This window comes from Lacerta agilis, chromosome 17 (assembly GCF_009819535.1).
Source record: "Lacerta agilis isolate rLacAgi1 chromosome 17, rLacAgi1.pri, whole genome shotgun sequence".
In the NCBI taxonomy this organism is placed as follows: domain Eukaryota; kingdom Metazoa; phylum Chordata; class Lepidosauria; order Squamata; family Lacertidae; genus Lacerta; species Lacerta agilis.
In genome coordinates this window covers 30,220,153-30,228,237 of record NC_046328.1, presented here as the reverse complement: position 1 = coordinate 30,228,237, position 8,085 = coordinate 30,220,153, and positions in this window count along the sequence as shown.

Here is an 8,085-nt window from a genome sequence, read left to right as displayed (position 1 = left end):
CAGATGTCAAAGAGATAGACAACTACCAGACATTTAGAGGACATCTGAAGGCAGCCCTGTTTAGGGAAGCTTTTAAAGTGTGATATTTTAATGTATTTGATTTTTGTTGGAAGCTGCCCAGAGTGGCTGGGGAAATCCAGCCAGATGGGCGGGGTACTACTAATAATAATAATAATAATAATAATTATTATTATTATTATTATTATTATTATTATTATTATTCCTAGAAAAGACCCTGATGTTAGGAAAGATGGAGGGCACAAGGAGAAGGGGACGACAGAGGATGAGATGGTTGGACAGTGTTCTTGAAGCTACTAACATCAGTTTGGCCAAACTGCAAGAGGCAGTGAAGGATAGGCGTGCCTGGCGTGCTCTGGTCCATGGGGTCACGAAGAGTCGGACACGACTGAACGACTGAACAACAACAAGGCACAGAAGCTGGGAGGGCCACATTCTGCCCCTAGGCCTGCACTTTCCCAACCTTGGTCTATAGTGACCACCAGCAGGCTCTCTGGCATTTCTCAGCCCTAGGGATCTTGGGGATCGAACAGGGGTCCTTAGCCATGCAAACTACAGCTCTTTCCCTCTTGAGTTAGTCTCTTAGCCAGGGGTCGGCAAGGCTTACTGGGCATGGGCTGAATCATTCCCGCAGAGATCTGGGCATGCGCAGAAGTGATTTCTGGAGCCGCAGAAGAGAGTCCCCCTGCCGCGCTGCTCCGGTTTAGTGCAGCACGTGGGGACTCGCCGAGCAGGAGGCTCGACTCGGGGGTGGCTCATTGGCCGGTTAAGTGGTCCTCATGGGCCCTAGGTTGCCGACCTCTGCTCTTAGCCCATCACAGAACAGTTCTGCTGTTCTGGTCCTGCTGACCATCTCCCCAAATGATTTCAGCAAGGTATGTATGATCTGTAATAGTAAAAAAATAACAATGTAAAACTGAGTGTTAAAAGAATAGAATGAAACTGGCATTTTCCCACTTAAAATTGGGCAAGATGCCATAATTTGCACCCAACTTTTTTGCACCCAACTTTATGACTTGGGGGGGGGGATTTTGCCAATTTTTTGAGATTTGGCAGTGAAAGAACCGTTTAAAAAACACCAACAACTAACATTTTGGGTCTCTGGTTTAATTTTAAAGCAGTAAAAATTACAAACTTGTTAAATAGATTGGTCTGAATATCAGCCTCCCAGACCTGCCATGTATAAAACCTGAGTGCAGCCTATCATTGCCCTTGTAAGGTAGAGAAGCTGTGATCTAAGAAATCTGGGGGTGGGGGGGGCAGGCTACTTTCAGACCAGTACAGTATATAGTCCAATACAATACAATATATGTTTCCTTGGTGCTTACTCCCAGGTAAGAAGGGGAGCTTAGTTCCACACCCACCCGCCATCCATCAGTGGAAAACCTAAAGGGAAACAATTAAATTGGGGTGGTGAGCCTGTTGCCCTCCAGAAGTTGCTGGACTACAATTCCCATCATCCATTGCCCATGCTGGCTGGGGCTGATAGGAGTTGGAGTCCAACACCATCTGAAGAACCATGGATTCCCCATCCTCTAAGTCCATTTGATATGGGATCCCTGATTGGTTAGGACATGTGCCTGTGACAGGAGTGGGGAACCCGTGGCCTTCCACATATTGTTGGACTCCAACTCCCATTGTCCCTGACTATTTTAGTGCTGGCTGGGGCTGATGGGAGTTGGGAGTCCAACCGCCTCTGGAGTGTACCCAGTTGGCTACCCCTGCTCTAGCCCGTCATCTGTTGGGCCCTCCTGATGTCGCTGGACTCCCAACTCCCATCAACCTCAGCATGGCAAACGGTTGGGGATGATGGGCATTGTAGTCCAGGAACACCTGGAGAGCCACAGGTCTTCCCATTGCCACTCTCATCATTTATTTGCGCGTGTGTTTTATTTTTCACGATCAATTAAGCCTAGGCAAAACAAGGCCAAGGTTTTGAGGCCCTGCAGCCAAGCTGTCTGTATCTCTTTCCCGCTTCTGCCCTGGCAACCGCAGCAGCTGAGGAGAGATGCCCGCCTTGGCAGCGAGCAGATGGGAGTCAATTGCTCGGAAGTAAGCCGCTTCTCCCCGGGTGGTGGCTGCAAGGAAGCCTGTGGTGCTGTCCGATCCCTGCATCCTTGCACGCCTCAAAGCATCCTCTCATCCTCCTGGCGTTGCCATGGAGATAGATGGCAGAGTGGCGGGGAGGCTCAGGCAGGCGGGAGAGCCAGGAGCAGACCTCCCCTTGCTCTCCCCCTCCCCCTCGCGCGGCTGCCCAGTCTTGGCCTGTAAAATCTCAACCAGTGTGGTTGAGAGCCAGTGTGGTGTAGTGGTTAAGAGTGGTAGACTCGTTATCTGGGGAACCGGGTTCGCGTCTCCCCTCCTCCACATGCAGCTGCTGGGTGACCTTGGGCTAGTCACGCTTCTCTGAAGTCTCTCAGCCCCAATCACCTCACAGAGTGTTTGTTGTGGGGGAGGAAGGGAAAGGAGAATGTTAGCCGCTTTGAGACTCCTTCGGGTAGTGAAAAGTGGGATATCAAATCCAAACTCTTCTTCAAATCCAAACCAAGCAGGACTGGAGTGCAACAGCTACACTTGTGACTCCCAGTAACTGGCATTCAGAGGAACATCGCTGCCTCCCAACAGGAGGAGAACATCGCCGTTGTGGCTAGCAGCCCCTGAGGGTCTTCTATCCTTCGTGATTTTGCCCAATCCTCTTTTAAAGGCATCTAAGTCGGCGGCCGTCACTGAACAACCGAACCTTTCAAAACCAATCATTTCCCACACTTATCTATCTGCAGGTTCTTCTCTCTTCCCCTACCCTGCTCCCCAGCTTATTCCGTCTTTCATTTGATTCAAGGAAGATGGTGCTTCAGGGGCAGTCTTGTTAGGGTGTGGATAATTGGGCCTGACCCCCCTGCCCAGATGGCCCCAAATCTCCTTCCCTTCCCCACAATAAAAATAAAAATGGCCCCCATCCACAGTTTAAAGGGCATCTGGTCTCACAAAGACCCCAGCACTCCCGTTTTATTTTGTCCAGAAGTGTTAGGTTTTCACAAACTCTTCATTTTATTATCACATTTATCGCCTGCCTTTCTCCACGAGGAGTCCAAGGGGGCCGATGTGTTTCTTCCCCACTCTCCATTTTACCTGCACAACAGCCCTGTGAGGTAAGTTAGGCTGAGAGGCAGCGACTCCCTCCCTCCCTCCCAAAGTCATCCAGTGCGATTAGTGGGCATTTGGACCCTGGTCTCTCAGGTCCTGCTCCGGCAACCCTAACCGCTGCACCCCCACTGGTAAATTTGTGGTGTGCCCTGAGGCTTCTTAGGGATGTAGCAAAGGGCCCCCCCCCCCCCGCGCTGTGCTGGCTTGGAAGGGCTGGCTCTAGATTTGGGAGCAATTAAAAAACAAAAACAAACCCATATAGAGCGAAACCTTCCTTTACCCTGTGGGCTCGTCTTGCTGCTGTGATCCCAGGAATTAAGGCTGCTTTGGAGCCAGACGTATCTGATAGCTCAGGAGAGGAGACTAAGGGCTTATCCTCACTTATCTTATGCCCTGCTCTTTCCAGGCAGAGGTCCGCACCTTAGAAACGCCGTGTCAAATCATTTTGGATTTTTGCACCGAGCTTTCCCTGCAAAAACACACTATTTAAAGCAGTGGTGTAGCAGGGTGGGCTGGGGCACAGGGGCGGTTGCCCCGGGCGTGAAATCGTTAAGGGGCACAAAAATTCCAATGCCTGGTGCTGCCTCAATGCAGCTGTGTGCTTTCATGGTTGAAAATGGCTTCTCCACGCGAACCAGGAAGTGACCTCCAGACAACGGAAAGGCTCCTCTCTTACCTCTGTCGCTGCGATCTCCTGGGTGACGCGGACGCCGTTAGGCAGTTGAATGCACATGCGTACTCTGTTCTTTTCCCTCTCTGCCACCCACCACCTCCACGCAGCCCCGGGTGGTAGCAAACCACGGTACACCACTACTTTAAAGCAGAATCGGAGCAAAAGTAAATCCAGCTTTTATGCAGATTGCTGCTTGCTCCGATTGAGCTTTAAGGAGCAGGTTTTGTGGGGGAACCAAAATAAAGGGTTTGCTCAGAAATGGAGCTTTCAGTCATGGACCATGCCTGGGAAGAGGTAAGTGTTGATAAGCCCTGAGAGTGGGACTGGTTGGAATTAATACAGCTGGGACCTTTCAACAAAATGCTGCCAAGTGGCGTGCTTCTGTTCAGGGTTCGAGCCATGTCCCTTCCCAGCGCGCTCCATGCCACGCCCATTGTGTGCACTCAGTCCACACTGAGCTGTTTTGGGTTCCTTTTAATGGTGGCTGTTGCCCATTGGGGCAGAAGGCAGGGAGCGCACCAGTAGGTGGCGCCAGAGCCATTGACAGGCTGAGCCATTCTAAATTTGGTCCCGTCCCCCCTCCTCACTGAATTCTACAAGGGTCAACACTGGGACTAAGGAAGAATAAGGTTTCAGGCAGGACTGGATGCAGAACTTGCAGGATTACAACTTCCATCCTCCTGGACCACTTGCAATGCTGATGAGACAGTGCCTCATTTGCCCTAATGGACCAGATCCCCAAGTGCTGTTTTTTTGCCTACATACGGATCATGACTTGGCTCTTGGATGACTTAGCAGCAGATTTAAGGGAGGACAAGACTTTCAGAGGTATCTTGTGCCGCTGGGACCACATAACACCGGTCCTGAGAGATCTGCATTGGCTCCCAGTACGTTTCCGAGCACAATTCAAAGTGTTGGTGCTGACCTTTAAAGCCCTAAATGGCCTCGGTCCTGTATACCTGAAGGAGCGTCTCCACCCCCATCATTCAGCCCGGACACTGAGGTCCGGCGCCAAGGGCCTTCTGGCGGTTCCCTCACTGCGAGAAGCAAAGCTACAGGGAACCAGGCAGAGGGCCTTCTCGGTAGTGGCGCCCACCCTGTGGAACGCCCTCCCGTCAGAAGTCAAGGGGATAAACAACTACCTGACATTCAGAAAACACCTAAAGGCAGCCCTGTTTAGGGAAGTTTTTAATTTGTGACTCTGTATTTGTGACTCTGTATTTGTTGGAGGCCGCCCAGAGTGGCTGGGGAGACCCGGCCAGATGGGCGGGGTATAAATAATAAATTATTATTATTATTATTATGAATGCCTCTGAATATCGGCCTAATCCAGCAGGCTTGCCTTAGCTCCTCTTCTTACATAGGGTTCCAGCCTTTTAAAAGTGTTGATCATAGCTGTAGCCCTTCATTCCTTCTCATCCCAAACGCTTCTCAACCTCATGCCTGCAAAAGGGAGCCACTCGGATATCCCTTTGTTTGTTTTTAAGTGACGCAGCGCCTCTGGAATGCAAAACCATCATCATTTATTAATGCGGCACTGGCATTTTTAGCGGCGCTCTCTAGATATTAGAATAGAATCGTTTTATTGATACTGTGCCGTAAATACACCCAGCAGTTTACACAGAGATAAACAAACAACCCCCAAAAGACAGGCCTCTGCCGCCGCCACCCCCCACCCCCCGGGGAGCCCTCAATCTAAATTTATGTGGCAGAGGATGAAATCGGGAGGGACAGCCAAAACTACACAAGGGATTAATGCGAGCAGATGCAGGTCACCTGTATGGACTTCTTGTTTCAACCGAGGGATGGAGGGGTTAAACCAAAAGCTTCATGGACACAGTGGTTTGGCCCCAAACCCTAGGTGTGGCTGCAAGTGCCCTCGCTGCTGGTAGGTCTCTGACAAAAGTACATTCAGTGACCAAAAAGCTGTGGAAAGCTGCTTTCGGTCATTCCCCAAAAGGTGATTGGTGCTGTCATTTATTTAACAGACATTCCTTTGGATCGAAATCGGCAAGAGCATCACTTTGGCCCCTTAGGTGCATCCATCTTTACTCCCTGAACCCGGACCTCTTTTTAATCTACAAAAAAACCCATATATATATATTCTCTCTCTCTTTCTCTCCTTATTTCTCATTCACTTTCGCTTTAACTCCAAAACCTCCCAAATCAATTTCCTCCCGCCTCACTCCTGGCTCCTCCTCGCCCTCTTTTCTCCAGTCCTGGCTGCAGACTCGGCAACGTGCCATTCTGGATGCCTTCCTGAGCAGGGAGCCCTTCCCTCCGGCTGGTTTAGCACCCAGAGAACTACAGAAGGGCCTGGGTGGTGCGAAGTGAAGATCTGGGGAGGCTTATCGTTTCATTCTGGTTAAATTGGATGCTGCCCAAGGCAGGCTTGAGAGAGAGAAGAAAGCCTGGAGTCTTCACCGCTCAGGAGCCTGTACTTCTTAAGCCTGGGTCCTGGCGCCCCATCTCTCGAGGCAAATGAACCTATTTTTCGTAAAGTGGCAACGATTAGACTCCGGTTTTATCCCAGCGCCGCAAAGCTGCTCAGGGGAAGGCAAGCGGGATAACAGGGAAGTTAGCCAATAAACTCTCCGTTCCCATAATTCCTGCCACACCCTCAATCTTGCACCTGGTTCTCTTTCCTTAAAACCTCCCCCCCCCATTCCATAAGTAATGGGGTTCGTGATGACTGCATCTCATTCCCATTGGTCATGCCCTGCATCTCTCACACACCCCAGCCAGTCATTTCTGTTGAACAGAGAACCCCTCGGCTGGATCAGTCTTCCCAAGTCTCCCCTGCTCTTTGGCTGTTCTCATCATCACTGGTGGCTGCAGTGGGATCCTTCTGCTCCCCGGGCGTGCTGCTCTCTTCCGGCAAGCACAGCTTGCTATTTAGGGTCTCGGTTTGGACGTCTCTAGGTTGGGTTGACGGCTCCTTTTGCAGTCTAATAATAATAATAATAATAATAATAATAATAATAATAATAATAATATATTTATACTCTGCCCATCTGGGTGGGTTTCCCCAGCCACTCTGGGCGGCTCCCAACAGAATATTAAAAACACGATAAAACATTAAAAACTTCCCAATACAGGGCTGCCTTCAGATGTCTTCTAAAAGTCAGGTGGTTGTTTATTTCCTTGACATCTGATGGGAGGGCGTTCCACAGGGCGGGTGCCACCACCGAGAAGGCCCTCTGCCTGGCTCCCTGTAACCTCACTTCTCACAGCAAGGGAAGGCTGATAACAAATGGAGGGAGCAGAACAATGGAATATTTTTTTTAAAAGCCATGTAGATTTTTTTAAAAGGGGAGGGCAGGGAAGGAACCACAAACCCCCGATGGTTACTGAAGAGTACGTTTGATTCATCCCAGCCTGCCTTCTTGAGATTGCTGCTTAGGTATTCTTATGAAAATGCAGATGCCAGGGATGGTACAGGGAAACTTTGGCATAACAGAGACGTCCTACCGCAGCTTGAGTTAGGCCAGGCCTGCCTTGCACTCTCTCCAGCTGTTTCTCACCTGTGCTTGGCTGATGCAGCACGGTCTCTCTGCCGGCGGTTTTTAAACCAGTTCCCGACCTGGGTGGGGGTGAGCCCTGTTGCCTGGGCCAGGTGCCTCTTCCGGGAAGGGTTAGGGTACGGGTCCTGAAGGTACCATTCCCGCAGGAGGTTCCGTGTCCTTTCCTGGGAGAAAAGGAGAACGGATGTCAGGATGCCACAGGACAGGTGCAGAGGAACGAGGAAAGAAAATACTCTTCTGCGGAGGCTGAAAAGCAAAATCAACTTATGCTCCATTTAATGATGTCTTTAATCTCAAATTCCCTTCCCTTCAAGAGGTGTCCTTGTCTCCACCCTTGTCCTCACCCTTGTCTTCACCCTTGTCTCCACCCTTGTCCTCACCCTTGTCTCCACCCTTGTCTCCACCCTTGTCCTCACCCTTGTCTTCACCCTTGTCTTCACCCTTGTCTCCACCCTTGTCTCCACCCTTGTCCTTCCCTTCCCTTCAAGAGGTGTCCTTGTCTCCACCCTTGTCCTCACCCTTGTCTTCACCCTTGTCTCCACTCTTGTCTCCACCCTTGTCCTTCCCTTCCCTTCAAGAGGTGTCCTTGTCTCCACCCTTGTCCTCACCCTTGTCTTCACCCTTGTCTCCACCCTTGTCTCCACCCTTGTCCTTCCCTTCCCTTCAAGAGGTGTCCTTGTCTCCACCCTTGTCCTTGTCTTTGTCTTCCCTTCCCTTCAAGAGGTG